The sequence below is a fragment of the Pogoniulus pusillus genome, chromosome 4, assembly GCF_015220805.1.
Source record: "Pogoniulus pusillus isolate bPogPus1 chromosome 4, bPogPus1.pri, whole genome shotgun sequence".
Taxonomy (NCBI): Eukaryota; Metazoa; Chordata; class Aves; order Piciformes; family Lybiidae; genus Pogoniulus; species Pogoniulus pusillus.
In genome coordinates this window covers 13,733,507-13,752,630 of record NC_087267.1, presented here as the reverse complement: position 1 = coordinate 13,752,630, position 19,124 = coordinate 13,733,507, and positions in this window count along the sequence as shown.

Sequence of the window (19,124 nt, the reverse complement as noted above, 5' to 3'; positions counted from 1 at the left end):
TTTGGAGATAACAATTAAAGTCAGCTTCACGTTGCTTAGTAGGCAGTCCAGTATCTGCAAAATGGGCCCTATTAGTCTGTCAAAATGCTAAGCTGGGATCCCACACAACATGAGAAATTATTTTCCTGAAAACAAGCTAAAAACCTCTGCTGAGTGGCAAGTTACCTACAGGTAACCTACAGGGAATGGCTTTTTTTAAGGAACACACTGAGGGCCACCCTCTGTAGGGTTTGGACATGGTAAATGCTTCTAGTTGGTCAAGAACCAGATCTTAAATGGCAAATAGTGCTGAAATAAGGCATACAGAATCATAGAATGGTTTATGGAAGGGAGCTCAAAGATCATCCAGTTCCAATCCCCTGCCATAGGCAGGGACACCTCCCACTAGAACAGGTTGCTCAAGGCCTCATCCAACCTGGCCTTGAACACCTCCAGGGAGGCAGCATCCACAACCTCCCTGGGCAACCTGTGCCAGTGTCTCACCACCCTCACTGTAAAGAACTTCTTCCTAACATCTAGTTTGACTCTCACCTCTTCTGGTTTAAACTCATTACTCCTTGTCCTGTCATTACAAGACCTTGCAAATAGTCCCTCCTCAGCCTTCCTGTAGGGCCCATTCAGATACTGGAAGGCCACTATAAGGTCTCCTCAAAGCCTTTTCTTCTGCAGGCTGAAGAGCCCCAACTCCTGTAGCCTGTCCTCACAGCAGAGCTGCTTCATCCCTCTGAGCATCTTCATGGCCCTCCTCTGGACTCGCTCCAACATTTTGATATCCTTCTTGTGTTGGGGGCTCCAGAACTGCACACAGTACTCCAGGTGAGGTCTAACAAGAGCAGAGTAAAGGGGGAGAATCACCTCCCTTGCCCTGCTGGCCTCATTTCTCTTGATGCAGCCCAGGACACGTGCTCCTTACCTAACCTCTACCTAGAGGAAGTGCTAACAGGACATTCTGGATCTTGCCCTCAACAAAATCATGTCTCAAGAGGAGAAGCAGTTAGTTAGAGAAAGAGGCTGCTGAAAACTTAATTAAAGTAGAAGGAAGTAACTCCATTGAACATCCTACTCTCAGAATATGTGAACTTTATGGAGTTCGAGTTTTTGTGAACCTAAGGGATTTTTAAACTCTCTAAGGGCTTTCAAAATTAATTTGGTCTTTTTTTACTCTGTCATTTAAACTCATAGTTTGTTTTGTTTCATATAAGGATAATTCAATTTTTTTTTAAACCACAAAAAAAAATGTTTTCCTAGCTACAGACAATCATGTGCAATGTATTAAGGGCAGAACAGCCTCCAAGTCCAAGGTTTGGCACAGCCTCAGTCCTGAAGAGACATACTTATAAAAAATGAGTGTTTTTTTTTTCTTTTCCTTTCCTCTGCTGTTTTCCCAGTGTGTCTCTTTCATTTTTTTTTTCACACAGTCAGCTCCACGCTTCTTTTCTCACCTTGTTTTTCACCACAGATAATTCTGTCTTCTCCCTTTCTCACAGGCACCTTAAAGAGATGAGATGTGCTCCCAGTAACTCTGGAATCAACATCAGAATGTTTAATGAATAGTATTTTAGCAGGTTTGAAATCTGTCAGAATGCTTTAGCCCACATCTAATAAGAACAGGATGTCCATGGATTATTTCCAGCACTCTCTCATGTGAGTTTATCACTTCTGATTCAGAAGCACGGCATTTTGAGTAGCACCAGGCCAAACCTTCAAAAAGTATTCACTCAAATTAAAACCTTCATTTGTTTTGGGTGTCTTTGTGTTCCCATTTGCATTCACTCAACATGAGTATGCCAGCACGTGAAATGAGGACTGCACTGATCAGAGTAAGACATTAATTTGAATTAAATGCATAAAATATTCAACAGCTGAGAAGGACTCAGAGATCAGAAACTTTTCTAACAAATTTAAGATGGTTGTAAAAAAAAATAAATAATTTTTAAAACCCTACATTGTTACACAAGTAGACATCAATAAAATGCTTAACACAAGTACTGAGCATCCTTCTTATCAGAGACAGAGTTGAATTAATAGTTTGTTCAGCTACTCTGAATCATAGAATCATAGAATCAACCAGGTTGGAAGAGACCTCCAAGATCATCCAGTCCAACCTAGCACCCAGCCCTAACCAATCAACTAGACCATGGCACTAAGTGCCTCATCCAGGCTTTTCTTGAAGACCCCCAGGGACGGTGCCTCCACCACCTCCCTGGGCAGCCCATTCCAATGGCAAATCACTCTCTCTGGGAAGAACTTCTTCCTAACATCCAACCTATACCTACCCTGGCACAACTTGAGACTGTGTCCCCTTGTTCTATTGCTGGTTGCCTGGGAGAAGAGGCCACCCCCCACCTGGCTACAATGCCCCTTCAGGTAGTTGTAGACAGTAATAAGATCACCCCTGAGCCTCCTCTTCTCCAGGCTGAACAACCCCAGCTCACTCAACCTCTCCTCGTAGGATTTGTGTTCCAGGCCCCTCACCAGCTTCGTTGCCCTTCTCTGGACACATTCCAGCACCTCAACATCTCACTTGAATTGAGGAGCCCAGAACTGGACACAGGACTCAAGGTGTGGCCTGACCAGTGCTGAGTACAGGGGCAGAATAACCTCCCTTGTCCTACTGGCCACACTGTTCCTGATGCAGGCCAGGATGCCATTGGCTCTCTTGGCCACCTGGGCACACTGCTGGCTCATCTTCAGCTTACTGTCTACCAGTACCCCCAGGTCCCTGAAGCAACAGCCCAGCCTCCAGTGCCACTAACTCTGGACAGCAGGAGGAACTTCAAAACCAAACCCAACTTCTGTTGTTATGGCACATCATCATACACATTATCAGTAGTGGCACACACCTCAGCTCTTACCTCTCCACCTGAAAAAGCATCCTTAATTCTAGGAGGTTTGTCTGATATTATTAATCCTGAAACACTGCAGTAACATAATATTTGTGTGAAGGACAAAAGAAGAGCTGTGCATTGATCTGAGCCATTGATTCACTGATTTATTGTGCTGATTTGTTTCACACATTCGTACACTTACAAACATCAGAGCTAATGCCAGAAATCAAGTAAGCAGATTTTAGATCTGGATTTACTTTTCTGCTGCACTTTGTAAGGAAAAAATCTGACAGTCCCAGCCAGTCTTGTCACAACTTAGAGTCTTTTAAAGCACAGTGATAAAGTCACAATTAATGACTGTCGTGGAGGCAGGGAATTAATGTGGCTGAGTCAGGAATTATAAAAATAGCATTATTTTATTTTCCTGAAAACCCTGCCCTCAAACTATATACACAACTAGTTTAGGTTTATTTACAGATTCTAATTCAAACCAGAATTCTTCAAAAGGATGTTATGGACAAATTTAGAGATTTAAGAAGTCAGGAAATGGAAAAGGCTAAGCTATAACACAGCTTTACCCCACTATCAATCAAGCTGTGCAGAGAATTAAGGGAACAGCAGGCTTTACTCAGGGAGGTGAGATAAGTATTTGATGATGATCCCTTGCTGGATTTCTCTGTGTCTCCACTGATTCTGATGCTGCAAGCAATATCCAGTAGTCTGGATCCACATGACAGAAGCCCAAGGCAAGTGGCAAAGTCACCAAACTCAGAAATGTCTCAAGATATGGCTGCCACAAGACAGGGATTCATGGAAGCAATGCTCCCTCAGCAGCAGCAGGGCAGAGCCAAACTGCTAGGGTCTCCCCAGTCCAGAATGGTAGCCAAGAAGTGGCTGGGTATGGTTCAAGAGTAGCCAGGTCCAGGTGCCCCTGACAGCTCTCTCAAAAGGACCCCAGGACTTGCCAACCTTGCAAGATTGCACAGAATGGTGCAAAAGTGGGGAGAACCACCCAAGAGCAGGGATGGTGTAAACTAAGAGCAGTGTAAAAAGGTAGGAGCCGTCCAAAAGCAGGGACGGTCTAAAATGGGACTTCTGTCACAGCAGGAACCATTCCTGTCGGGAGCTCTGTCAAGGTGAGAACCCCTCGCCTTCTCCCTTGCTCTATTTATCCTTTTCTAGATAAAGTGTCCATTTGCCATTTTACACTGGCCATGAAAACCCAGCCAACCCCCAGCCCGGCCCCAGCATGGGCTCCCAGGAGGGTCAGCACGCATGCGGAAAGGTGCCTCCTTCTCTTCCCCATTCAAACCCTTGGCGGGGGGGATGGGGAAAGAAAGGAGTTTGGAGTAGTCTGGAACAATAACGACGGAATTAGCATTAGCATTTGCCTATTAGTGTGTTGCTTGGAAGACCTGGGCAGAAATTAGGATTCTGCCTGCCTAGATGCTGCGAACAGGACTTTGTGAAGAAGGTCAGTTTTAGCTGTGATTATTAGAGTTAACTGCAATCAGAACCACTGCTCAAAAAAAAAACCCTTTGGAAAATCTTGGACCCACATTCAAGTGACTGCTCTGGCTACTTCTGTGGTAATCACCTAGTCTGCATTTTTGAAACTTCTGTTTGCTACCTCTGACTGGCTTGAAACTGGAACTCCTTTTCCTGTCAAAATCCCAAGACACAGAGTCAACAGAAACAAGGGAGAAGAGGATGTTGTTCTATGTCACAAAGTATTAATTGAACACAGAACAAAGATAGAGGCTGCACTTTTTAGCAAGTAAACAATGGGTTGGGTTGGGTTGATATTTTATGTTGCAGACAGTAAACTGCCTACATATGAAAGGTTATTTCTTTTTCTCTAGAAGCAAAGAGGAGGCTGTAAATGCAACAAATGGTAAACTAATATGAACAAAACAGGAAGAACTTAAAGAAAAAGACACCATGGAGTAGTTAGAGTCTTGTCTCTTAAATAGTTTATGACCATCTTGCACTGGCACACTTGCATAATCCTTAAACACTTTGCTATTGAGAAATGAACATAGATATTTACTTTACAAATATGACAGCCATATTTCTGTACTACTTCACAGAAGTTTCTTTTCCTTTACAAAATACCATGACTCCAGTGAACAAACAATACAGTTTTGTTAGTTACCCAACCTCACATGCAAAGTAATAAACCTTGTGATTCACTGCTCTTGCTCCACAAACTCTCCCACAAATAAATGTCTTTTGACAATAAAGAAACAATATCTTCCATCCATCCCCCCCAGAGTGAACATGTGTTAGTTCTGCAGCACTTCTGTACTACGATGAATCTACAGAGAAGACCTGAGGTGATGGCACAGATTTCACTAAGTATGTTACAAAATGCTTATGTTGTAAATTCTTCTGTACCCACAAGGACAAACGACATGTAGCAGCTTGATGCTTTGCTGTAGGAGAACCTGAAACACATATGTAAAATAATGAAAGCAAACAAACATATTTAAGGACCTGGTCTTGCAAGTTGTTGAGTCACCACCAATGATTTCCATGGGAATATTTGTACCTAAAGTTAAGAGCATGCTTAAGAGCTTTGCTGAGTCAAAGCCAGAGAACTCAACTTCTCACAGCATTTGGATTTCCTTTCACTGGAAACTACAATGGTCTCGACAGCTGTTAGAGTTCGTCGGTGTATTCTAGATGTGAGTTAGAACAACATGCTCGCCTTTTCACTTAAAAAATCCATTTTTTTGCTGTGTGCCTAAATAACTTTAAAAAACTCCTGTTCCAGACAACCTGAAAATTAACTCGTTGACACATTATTAGATTTCATAACCAATTAAAATAAATACTTTGAGGATGTGATTTACCTGATTGCATTTGATCTGCATGACCTTTTTTGTTAAAAGGGGGTGTTAATTTACCTGTGGTGAAAACATGACACAACTATCAACCCTGCCATACTTCCTAGAGTCTATAAGAACTTTTTGTGCCCAGCTTTTGACCACTGTTTTGTGAGTCACCTTTCCAGCACAGGGATGTCATCATGTTTACGACACTGTGTTTTCTTTTTCTTGCCCCAACTTCCGTTCTGGCTTTATCTGAACTGTTTGACCTTAGACTTTCCCCCAGTGCTTCCTGTGCTAAACTCGTGGTGCTAAGAACTCTTTACTGATCTCTTAACCTCTTGCATTCACATTTACTACATATTGCATAGTCATTATTAAAATCAGTAACATTTTCCTGGAAACATCTAAGGTCATTGAAATATTTTGGACTGTTGCCTGTTGATAATCTGCCTACAAAGAACACTGTAAGTCAGTGCTTGGCCAGTTGAACTATGATTGCCGTTCCTATTATTGGTGTTCTCAAATGACAGAGATTCTGTTGCAACAGGAACTTCACAAACACAGGAAGAAACAGTACAAAAGAACTCACTGTTGCCTGCCCAGAAGATCCAGGTTTTAAAACCCTTTAACCAAAACAACACATGACTTTCATCAATGAACAGTGTTGTAATGGTTCTCACACTCTTGGCCAGGGTCAAAAGAGCTGTTTTTTAAGAGGTTTTGTTTTTTGTTTCTGTTTTTCATTGTGGTGATTTTTTTTACAGAAGCTAACATGTGAAGTCAATGCTTCAGTACTTAGGCTTCTAAGTAGAACATTTCAAATGCAAGTGGCTAGAATAACTAGGTTTAACACGTCATAATGCAATCTATTCTGGATCTTAAAGCCAAAGATAAAATTTGGATGATCTTCTTTTGACATGAGCATAATAAATGTGCACATTTTCAGACCATATATCCTTAAAATGTCCTGTGTCCAGTCTTCCAAATAGTTTCTAGAACATTTTATTAAGTTTATCCTAGAATAATTTCAGAAATCATTGTCCCAGTGACTGATTTACTTGTCGCTGGCTTCAGCAGCAAAACCAGTTTTAGAAGTCTGGGCTTCTCTTTCATCACACCAGTTTGCTGTGCAATACTCAGAGAGCTGTGGTAGGGCTTGGAAAGAGTGAGGATTGCTGAAATTATCTGGGTTACCAGTAACCCTGAAGAGGGTGATACATTATTCTGTAAGGGTAAAAATGAGAGATGAGCAAAAGCAGCACATGTGAGTAGGCAAGAATCCTTGAACTGACATTATCTTCGTAACACAAACTGACAACCCAAGAAATATGTTCCTGTGCCTGGGGAACAGCAATGGAAAGGTGTGAAGAATTCTGCAGCAAGCTCCTAACACCTTCAGTGAAAGGGAGGAGGCACCAAGTCTAGCAGCAGTTGAGACATCTAAGGCAAATTAACCACAGGCATTAAAGATGTTACCCTTACCCCAAACTCCACAAACTACAGCTAAAAAAAAAATCCTCCCTTTCTTGGGATTGTTTTTTCCTTCAGATGTTGTGATATTGCTATTTCACTGATGCTGCTGTCAACTTACAGGTTTTTCTTAACTGAAAAATGCACTGAAAGTGAGGCTAGGTTTAAAGAAAGCCCAGACAAACTTCTTCAGTTGTGGCAGATCCAGTGCCAGTGGTTACCCATGCAGACTTCCCCAAACTGCTTATTCAGGCCTCACCACCCATCCCAGATAAGATGCCTGCACTTTCCCATCTGCTGGTATCATCGTGTGCATAGTCTCCTCTAACCCGGTTCTGTCAAGGACTTTTTTTATGCATAAATTCCCTCACTATGATGCTTTTAAAATTGCTTAAATCATTTTGACAGAATAATGTTAATGAGTAACCAGACATTCAATTCTGCTGGTGGCTGGGGCTAGAGAGGAGGACAAAAATCTCCAGTTGGAAGACAGTGGCAGGCAGGTGAAAAGATAAAAAAGTAGTAACTCTAAATTAAATACTTACAAAGTTTCAGCTTTTGTTTACAATCATAAAGTACAAAACTTTGAAAATACCCATTTAAGTTTCAACTCTTCATTTCAAGTAACAATACTCCTTGTAATGCAAAATACCATCTTTGAATGGGAGTTGCAAAATTATGGGTCAAGTTGGTCTCTTAGGATTTGCATTTCCAAACTTTAATAAACCATGGAGAGACCACTGTCTTAACCTCATTGTCTTGGATTTCTCAAGTTCCTCTTTCCATCAAGTGTGCTTCTGTTGTGGTCATATGTCACTGATTTGGTAACAGTATTTGCTCTCTTTTGGATTAGTCTTGTACTGAGCAAAACTTGAGTTAAATCTAGGCCAGCACATTCAATATTTGGCTGTGCTAGAACTGGACCTTTTCTGTGGCAAAAACCACTTATTAATTATTCTCATATTTGAGATAATACAGATGTGATTTTGGTTTTATTATCCTAGTACAAGGCAATACTGCTCATCCAAAAGAGATATAAAGCACTATAAAGTGAAACATTCCTTTATATCAGACTGTAATTTTGTTCATTGAGTAACATATCAGCAAGAATCAGGCTTTCTGAAACATTCATATCTTCAGGGAAAACTGCCTGGCTGACACATCACTCTTTAATGTCATTTTCCCATGTCTTAATCCTTTTCAATTAACTGCAGAGCAGTGCTTTATAAACTATGTAATCCATAGTGGGTAACTTTGGTGACTTTACTTGCATCCAGGTTGCATGACGCCTTGAGCAACCTGTTCTAGTGGGAAGTGTCCCTGCCTATGACAGCGGGTTGGCACTGGATGATCCTTGAGGTCCCTTCCACCCTAAGCCATTCTATGATTCTATGACTAAATAAGCAAGCACTCCTACACTTGCAAAAATGTAACTTTGGTCTCAGGAATCCTGTCACCATATCTACATCAAAGGAGTTAGTTACTAGTGTGCACCACTTTTTCAGCTAATTTCAACGTTGATGAACAGGCAAAACATGTTTAAATGTTTGCTCACAGATCTCTACTTTTTTAATATGCTGAGCTAAATTACAAAAAAAAAAAAAAAAAAAAAGGTTAAATGCCAGTGCAGTTCAAACTATTTATTTTCTCATAACTAGCCTTGGAAAAGAGTGCAGTTATTGCTAGCAAAAGAAAGCTAAATGATCTTCATCAGAAGTTTAGAAAAGGAAAGATTCTACAGGAAGCTTTAAGGAAGAAAAAGTGCTTTCCACAGCAAAACATACTGTCAAAAGACTATTCTTGTAGAGAATCTATTTACAGGAAGCTACTTTAAAAAGGTAACTCTAATAGAAGCTTTTGCTTGAAACACAATAAAATTTGAAAAAAAATGTGTGAAATTCAAGCATTTTTGGTGGCTCATTTTCATAGAGAAGTGCTGATGAAAATGGAAAAAAATTCCTTTTCAGTATTAAAAAAAAGCTTCTGAAACATCCCATTTATAATACCTATGGGGTGGAGAAAACAAACAACAAAAATTCAACAACAATAACAAAAATCTAACCCAAAAGAAGACAAAAACTTCTTAAAGTGAAAATTAGCAAGTTTTTCCATAATAGAAAAACATATACACCACAATTTACTCAGAGCACTACAACAGTCCTCCTTTTTCTTTTCTTTTTTAAGAGAGAAATTAGACTAAACTCAAATTAATTTTTCACATAACAGTTTAAACTAGAAAAAATATTAAAATGAAGTTCTAGTATAATTATGCAGGGCTGATTTCTACATTCACAAACACAGAGAGACACCAAATCAAATAAAACTGTTTGTGTGGAGGAGGCACTGATGTTTAGAAGCATAGAATCATAGAATCAAACAGGTTGGAAGAGACCTCCAAGATCATCCAGTCCAACCTAGCACCCAGCCCTAGCCAGTCAACCAGACCATGGCACTAAGTGCCTCATCCAGGCTTTGCTTGAACACCTCCAGGGACGGTGACTCCACCACCTCCCTGGGCAGCCCATTCCAATGGGAAATCACTCTCTCTGTCAAGAACTTCCTCCTAACATCCAGCCTAGACCTGCCCTGGCACAACTTGAGACTGTGTCCCCTTGTTCTGTTGCTGGTTGCCTGGGAGAAGAGACCAACCCCCACCTGGCTACAACCTCCCTGCAGGTAGTTGTAGACAGCAATGAGGTCACCCCTGAGCCTTCTCTTCTCCAGGCTAAACACTCCCAGCTCCCTCAGCCTCTCTTCATAAGGTTTGTGTTCCAGGCCTTTCACCAGGCTTTAGACCTCAGGCTTTAGACCTCATGGGGACCTTCATCAGCACTGTTGCTGAAGATGCTCAATGCTCCCCAGGGCCTAGACAGTTTAACAAAACTTCAACTCTTTCAAGTCATGGCACATTGGCAGAATAATTCTCTGTTCACATCATGCCCATCCTGTGAGCTTCAGTAGAAGAGTCACTGACAAGGACATTCCATACCCATATCCACAGTACAGGGTTGGAAGCTTTTCAGTATTTTCATGAAGATTTTTGCAAGGGAATCAATGGCACTCCTAGCACCTTTGCAGAGGACACAATGCTTGGGAAAACTGTAAGCCCTGCACAGACAGCAGTCATTGAACTCAGAAGGACGAGCTGAAGAAACAGAGAAGACCCGTCACCAAAATAAGATGCAGGTGGTCATTAAACAAACAGAACACATTTCACTGAGGGCAAATCAAAATCACAGCACTTGGGAGTAATCGACTGAACACATCTAAGATGAGGATGATGGAGCAGCAGTTCCACAAACGGGATCAGAGGTCACAGTGGGTCACAGACTGAATATGCGTCAGCAATGCCACAAAGGTTGCAACAAAAGCAAATATCATCCTGGAAAAGCATCAATAGGAGAGTTTTGTTCAGATGGAGTGCTGTCTTCAGTCTGAAGCATCATTTGCAGGAATACCAGGGGAAAAATGGCAAGAGTACAGAGGAAAGCTGGTAGAGCTCTCCCAGCTTGTGAAACATTGAGAAGACCAGGCTCCTTACCATCTACAGATGACAAGTCTGAGGGGATACATAGTAATATACTCCAGACATGTGAAGGAGCTGCTGCAGAGAGACCAGAGAGTAGTGGACTTAAACTGTAAAAAGGAAGAACTGAACAAATCTCTGCTGTGAATGATTTAGATATTCTTATATATGCCTTGAGAAGAGAGGATGGACTAGTTGACTTTTAAGGGCTAGTTTGTCTGGTTTGTATGATTTCTTTAAAGCAGCATTCATTAAAACCTGTTAATTGCTCCAGAAGCAAAACATAAACACAACAGCACGTTTGGAGATTTCTTTTTCAGTGCATCTTTTAAGTTAATCTCATACTCTTCACTTAAAAACTACTACCTCTAAATTTAAGTAAGCAATTTAAGAGCAACTCTACACCAACTGTGAGAAAATGTAGAAAGCAGGAAAATGACTTCTTGAGAATTAATAGAAGCTTTTTCCAAAACAGAGGGGGAAAAAAAACCAACCACAATAACAAGGTGATTGCTCAAAACATTCATACATTGATGACTGCATTAAAGCCTGACAATTGTACATGAATGCTGATGACTTTTATAAGAAGGTGCTTCATGTCAAAATGAATCCACAAGCTCTAGCAAGGTAACCATTTCTTGTGTAGACACATTTTAGAATAAAGTATTCACCTCATTCTTTAAAGCCACTTTTTCCTTGCAATATTTTTTCCCACAGGTGAATTTTAGCTACAGAGTTAGATCAATTACTGTAACTATTCTACCACTGCCCACAAAAGGAAGAAGACTGGCTCCTTAGGCTTACAATTAACTAGAACCTGCTCTTTGGAATCCAGAGTGGGCTCAGCATTCTTTTTTTTTTTTTTTTTTCACCTAAATAAATTCTAACTGGGGTTTTATTTGAATTATCCCTATTTCCTGGTATTGTCTAAGTTTGCAGGAGAAAAGAAGGCAATGCCTTGTGCCACATACAAGTACAGAAAGAAGCACATGTCTGTCACTGATTTCATTGACAAGTGCATGAGGGAAGGAAGGCAGGAAGGAAGAAAGAGCAGATCACACCACTCTGTGTTTCTTCTCCCCTTGCCTTCAATTTCATCTCAGATCACACTGTGAATCTCAACTCAGCCCAACTGCAAGAACAGTTACCAGTCACCAGATGTTTGTGATCACAAAGTGAGTGAAAGACACTATGTCCAGAGCTGAGCTGACAAAAGACATGTGAGCCTTCTTTATTCATTTCATGCAAAACTGCTTGGGTTGTTGAAAATTATCTTGGAACGCTATTGACTTTGCACTGAAACAAATGAGGAAACTTCACAGCTGGTTTGGCTATGGGAGCACCCCAATGCAGCACAACTCTTCTGCAGCAAGTTTCTTATCATTGCATTAATGTCTGTTTGGAAGCTGAGACTATGCTTAGCTCAGAATTACAGCTTCAAAGACAGTGGCTAGGAAGAACTGACTGAAGAAAATCCAACTGCCTACCCACTCAGATTTACACTACCAATTATATTATCTGTTCAGCATTCCTGTGTGCCTGGCATCTACATGATTATCCACAGACAGATAAAAGACTGAATTAGTCATACAAGTTCTGATAATATTTAAAAGAACCACAGATTGGTTATTGCAGCTGCATGTGTTTTACTGGAGCATAATAACAGCAATATTTCTAACTTCTACTGCTTTAATAGTTTTTAAACGATTATGCATTCTTAAAGAGCAATAATCATCTACATATGATTGTGTGCATGCTTGTATTTGTGCATGCAGAAGCATGAAACTTGATAAGACAATACTGTAAAGTTCTACAATGTCATATGTTTTTAAAATACAGGTATTTGCAGAGTCCTGTACATTTATAGAAGCAGGATTCTTCTTGTTTAATTCATTCAGTAGTAAGAGATACAAAGCATGGCAATAAAATGTTACCATAAACATACCAGAATGTTTTGCACTCTATAAACTAATGTAAGACCTCAATGTTCTTCAATACTTTTGGTTTGTGGATTTACCTCGGCTATGAAAGAAACCCAGCTATACCTTAAAATGCAAAGGCTGTTCCCTGAATGCTGGGTTTAGATGCTCACACGGATGTCTATTAACTAAGGTGTGCATTCAAAAATAGATTATCATAATTTAAGTAGATGGAAGTTCAGAGTTGAACTAAGCTTGTCTTTAAAATGTAGCAGTCAGTAAGACAGTATTTTGTTCACCAGTGAAAGTTCATAGCGACTCTACACAGAGACTCTCACACCTTCCTCTTAATATCTGCAAAATCTGAGGCCAAATCCCTACTGAAATTCTTCAACTACAAGAAACATAATATTATGTTAATACCAAGTCCCTACAACAGCAAAAGGTGTCTTCAAGACCTGTAACACTTTGGAAAAGCATTTATTTCTGCTTCATGCAATGGAAGACACCAAGAAATATATAGCTAGGAAGCACAAAGCTGTACCATCTTCACAGGAGTCACAAAGGTTAGTAGACTATGAAGGTGTATATAGAAGTTCTGTCCATCTGAGGGTGTGCTCTTAGCAAGCTGCTTGCTGAAGTCAGACAACATTCAGAAAAGAGACAGATAGATTTTGCCACAAAGGAGGATGAGCTAGGAGTCTACAGAAAGCCCAGGGCAGGCAGGCAAAGACCACCAGCATCCCCAGCAACAGACTAGTCCCACATGCAGGTACGGACAGGGTGGTGCTAGGGTTACAGTCCACCAACAGTCCCAGACACAGCTACTGAACTAGGTGCATGATCGATCCAGGGTGTGCAGCCAGGTGTTCCTGCAGGACAGCACCAGGGACAAGGCTGCCTATCACATAAGCTCAAGGTCCAGGACTGGACACAAGGCTGCTTGTAATGTAGATCCAAGGAATGCAGGACTCAGGAATGCAGCCAGTGAACCCAGGCTGCAAGAGAGAAAAGCTGGACACAGATAGACCTACAACACTATGCAAGCAAGAAAGAGATGAGATGACCTGACCTGTGCTTAAGTGGGCAGGGAATGGTTGTGGTTCTCAAGGTAGGCTGGTCAGGGCAGCTATAGCCTGTACAAAACAACACAGATTTCAGCATTCATGTAACTGCAGAGGGAGATTTCTCAAAAAGACTCAATTCTCAAGCAAAGGTCTAACATCCTGACCCTGGCACTAGCTCGAAACCAGTCAGCACTCAGGACTACCCTGTGCTTCATCCCATTGTTCAGAGGGACTCATCAGTAGCCTTACACTAAATGGTCCTTCAGTTTTTGGGGAGATAGTATATGACCATTTTGCACCAATGACTAGCAACAAAATTATACACATGCACGAAGGAAGTCAGGCTAGGGAGCAATGTGGTAAGGGATCCATGACAAGGTTTCAATGGAAATATAGGAGCAAAGTGATGACCTGTTCTCTTGATGACTTGGTTGCCTGCTCATGACTCCTCCTAACCAGTCCTCATCTACCTCTAGTCTCCTTTCTTTTCTTTTATAAAGCCTTACTATACATTCATTTCAAAATGTTGCATAAAATCAAAACTGTAGAGCAAATCTTCAAGGCCATTAAGGATTTAGAAGGTTCAGATCAGATCTGGAGGAATAAGGGTCCTGGACTGGATGCAGACAGTAAGGGGCAAAGCAGACAAACAACAACAAAAGATGTCTTGCATGCACTTAGGGGAACTAGAAATATAGGCGTGGAAAGGCTACAACGTTAGTTTCATTTTCTACATGTCTGTATAATTTTGTCTAGATCAGCTATTCTCTCTACAGTGATACTGTCCCATACACCCTCTGCTAGAGGAAAAAAAGTCTTCTAAATTTATGTATTCTAAGACCATTTTGGCAACAGTGAAGTTGTTTGTGTTTCAATACAAAAGAATACTTGTAAAGTTTGGGGGGGGGAAATGATGGGCATATCTAGTACACTGATACAATAATAAATCTATATTCCCTTCATCCTCTGGCAGAATTTTCATTTATATTATCTCAACAATTTTATTTTTGTGGCACTTTTCCATTTCAAACTGTATACTAGAAAATTACATCAAATTAGATTACGACTTTGAGGGCTTCTAAAAATTAACTAGACGTTAACAATAACTGAGCAATCACAACACAAAGGAAAAAATGTGTTGCTCATTTCAACATCAATTAACAAATAACTACTTAGCAGTAGTTCACAGGATCATATTTTAAATGATGTTAAATTGTGTTAACTTCCATTCCTTCCTGTAGCTTCCTTGTTCATTAACAGTAGCCAAGATCACCTGCTCATAAGTTTGTCTGCATGTGCTTATCTGTGCAGTATGTGCAGTAAAAAGGAGCTTCTGATCTAGTTTTTGTGTGTTTCTCAGCTTAAGGTGGATGTGAGTAACACAGATCATTCCACATGTGCTAGTTGAGAGCTAAACTACAAAACATGCTGCATTCTAGACACGTTAGATTTTTATAGAAATGTTTTTTTATTGTATTTATTTTTTATAGACATTTTAAAATCCTTCAGATAATCTGTACAATTTACAGTTATTTTTTCACGTTGTACCACAACAGAAGCTTAAGACTTCCTACTGTGGCATGACAAAAAAACCCACAAAAAATTGCAGTGCTATTATTTCAACCAAGTATGCTCTATCACAAATACTGCAACATGAAATCCATCATATCCAGTTCTGCAAAAGCTTTGGTACAAGCACAAACTCATGCATGTGAAGACTGTATGACTGTATTCACATCAGTAACTTTCCCATCCACTGAAGGTTTGGGATTTAGTATGAAGGTTTTTGGTAGTGGTGGGTTTTGTTTTTTGTTTTTTTATGGCAATGGAGATACTTATGGGCTGAAGTTCACACCATAGTTTTTTTCTATACAAAAAAGGCTATCAGAATAAAGGTGTAATAAGCACTTCCACAGTAACAACCAAATAAATGCACTCACTCTTTCCCCACTGAAAGCACTGTCAAAATTTTTAGGGAACACAACAGGAGTGCAATAAACCCCAAGAGATATGTGCTTACATGACAAATTACAGTAGAATCCTTAATGGCCAAAGGTAAATTTCTGTCTCTGTTAAAAGATCATACCTACACACTGAACAAAAAAAGCAATGGCTAAACAAAATGTGAAGTGCCACCACTGTTTATGGAACAGTTATGCTTCCAGCAGCAACATAAACTAACTGCTTAAAGAATTTTAAAGTAATAGCTGCAGGTATTTCTGTAAATGTAAACTGGATTCTGCTTGTCCCAATCTAAGCATCTATTTACACATTCAAGGAAAAGAGAATTTTAAAAAGCCATATTGAAAGGGGAAATAAATGTATTGGAGATATTTATAGTTCCATAATAAAAATCTTCCTACATTTATAAAGAGAAAGGCAATGTTTACAGCCTCTCATAGTTTATTTTGGCCTCACAAACTATTCAATATAGGTTATATATTGGTATCATAAAGCGTAGATTATCTAGGTTTAGACTTAACCACTCTAGTTACATACATATTTTACTTTGTTCAGGAAACACTGCCAAGAAAGAGCACCACATCTCACTCAGTTCTATTACTACTCACATATTCAGGCAAAATTCCCTCTGAGTAACTGCACTGCAAAACTGCTAGTTCAGCACATTGAAATGAACCCTATAACATAATTTTCTTTACTAATAAACCATTACTATCAGTAAATAATATAATAGGGAGAGGGTTTTTTTATTTGCTTTACATGGGTGCCTAAACACATTTCCATTTTCCTCCTTATGACATTTTCAATTAAGTCAGCTGTAATGCTGTGTCATGCTTTCATTTTCTAAGAGGTGTAATACTGCTCATCTGATACACAGAAGAGACAGCCTAGCAATTCTTAGTAGAAATAGGAGTTGTCAGTCACTCAGTGAAAGAGTGACTCAGCAGCTGCTTAGTCTGTAAAAGCACTCTGCAAATAGGAGATAAACAGGAGGGGCGATGTCTTTACAAGCAAAGAAACTCTCTGGTATGCATACGAGCAAAAATGTCATTCCCACCATACTGAATTTATACTTCTTTTTTTTCACTAACTAATTTCAGACCTTCTGGTGGCATATAAGGGAGACTGTATAAACTATTTTATTTAACCATTCCTGCCAGGATTTTGTCTACGCAGATTTTTGTGTCTAAATTACAGTTATCCGTTTTGCACTCAGGTAGGACAGTGATTTTTCCTCCCACAAAGCAACAAGTTTACAAATGATGTTCATAGTTATTTAAAAGCAAAAAACATCCTTTCCAAAATAAAAAATACATGGTTACAGGTTTTCAGCACGTGGACACGAGGCAATCTAGACTATGCAGACCTACCACAAACAACCTAAGAGGTCCTTCCTCAGGACATGCAGAACCACATACATCAGCCTGAACACAGAACAACGACAAAAACTGTAAAGGTAAAATCTGCTTACTGCCACTTTAAAGAAGACACTAAGTCTAAATCTTAACTAATGAGAAGACACTTACAACATCTTCAGATGTCTTGATTTTCTCCAGTACTGAAACCAGAGAAACTGAAGATCTGAAATGTATCAGATTGGCTAGGACTACTTGGAAGGTAGGAGAGCCCTGTAGAGGGACCTAGACAGGCTGGGTGGGTGGGTAGAGGCCAACGGGATGAGATTTAACAAGGCCAAGTGCAGGGTTCTGCACTTTGGCCACAACAACCCCAAGCAGTGCTACAGGCTGGGGACAGAGTGGCTGGAGAGCAGCCAGGAGGAAAGGGACCTGGAGGTACTGGTAGATAGTAGGCTGAAGATGAGGCAGCAGTGTGCCCAGGTGGCCAAGAGAGCCAATGGCATCCTGGCCTGCATCAGGAACAGTGTGGCCAGTAGGACAAGGGAGGTTATTCTTCCCCTGTACTCAGCACTGGTCAGGCCACACCTTGAGTCCTGTGTCCAGTTCTGGGCCCCTCAATTCAAGAGAGATGTTGAGGTGCTGGAACGTGTCCAGAGAAGGGCAACAAAGCTGGTGAGGGGCTTGGAACACAAACCCTACGAGGAGAGGCTGAGGGAGCTGGGAGTGTTTAGCCTGGAGAAGAGAAGGCTCAGGGGGGACCTCATTGCTGTCTACAACTACCTGAAGGGAGGTTGTAGCCAAGTGGGGGTTGGCCTCTTCTCCCAGGCAACCAGCAACAGAACAAGGAGACACAGTCTCAAGTTGTGCCAGGGGAAGTATAGGCTGGATGTTAGGAGGAAGTTCTTGACAGAGAGAGTGATTGGCATTGGAATGGGCTGCCCAGGGAGGTGGTGGAGGCACCGTCCCTGGAGGTGTTCAAGAAAAGCTTGGATGAGGCACTTAGTGCTATGGTCTGGTTGACTGGCTAGGGCTGGGTGCTAGGTTGGACTGGATGATCTTGGAGGTCTCTTCCAACCTGGTTGACTCTATGAAAGGCAACTGTGCAAGTTATAATAAAGGTGCATAAAATCCAATTCTTACTGTGCAGACCATGGGAATCTCAAAGAAACTGACCAGGAAGAAGTCTGTGAGGTTTACAAATGGAAGATGTTTTTGTAAATGCCTAAGTAAGGTTTCCCAGTGCTTATGACAAATACCAAATTAAACATGGGATCAGAAGCAATTCAACAATGTCATGCAGATGAGTATCAGGAACTATTAAATACAAACATTAATACAACCTTTGGCTTGATAAATCCTAAACATCAGCCTAACAGAGCATACAACAGTTGTGGCATACAACTCCATGGTCCCATGTCCTTTCTGACCCTTTGTCAAAGAAGAATCCCCTGCTCACTACTGTCAGATTTTATAGAGCTTTTGTGATACTTTAAATAGCCATTCTCATGCTTTATTTACCAGAGATAAAAAGCAGAATTTTCTCTTCAGTAGATAACACTTGTCATTCATAAAGTAGGATCCAAGTCATACAGACCTCAATATATTTAAGAAGATCAGCAATTTAACATAAATAAATGGATAGAAAAAAGATTATGTATACACATTCAGACACACATTAACAGAATGGAGATCAAATTATGGTATATTTTTATTGCTGTCTATATTCCCTGTACTTTCTGACAAGAAATACTAAGTGAGGAATTTATCTTGCTGTTTCACTGAGGCTTTGTTTTCCATCAAAATAAAACGCTTGTACGTTTCCAGACAGTGTCATTTTTTGCCTTATCAGCACATCCACAGTGACTGGTAAAGCACATAGGAACATCTTGCCAACTACACAGTTATTCCAGTTTTGTTCCCTTCTGAATACAGCTCTAGCACTGAATCTGCTTCAGAACTCTAATTTCTTAAACTTGTAACATTTTAATAGAGCCATAAAAATGCAAGTCATCTATCCACGAGGTGAAGAATCACAGAATGTCAGGGGCTGGAAGAAACCACAAAAGATCATCTAGTCCAAACCCCCTGCCAGAGCAGGATGTCCTATACCAGACCACACAGGAGCATGTCCAGGCAGGTTTTGAGTTATCTCCAGAGAGG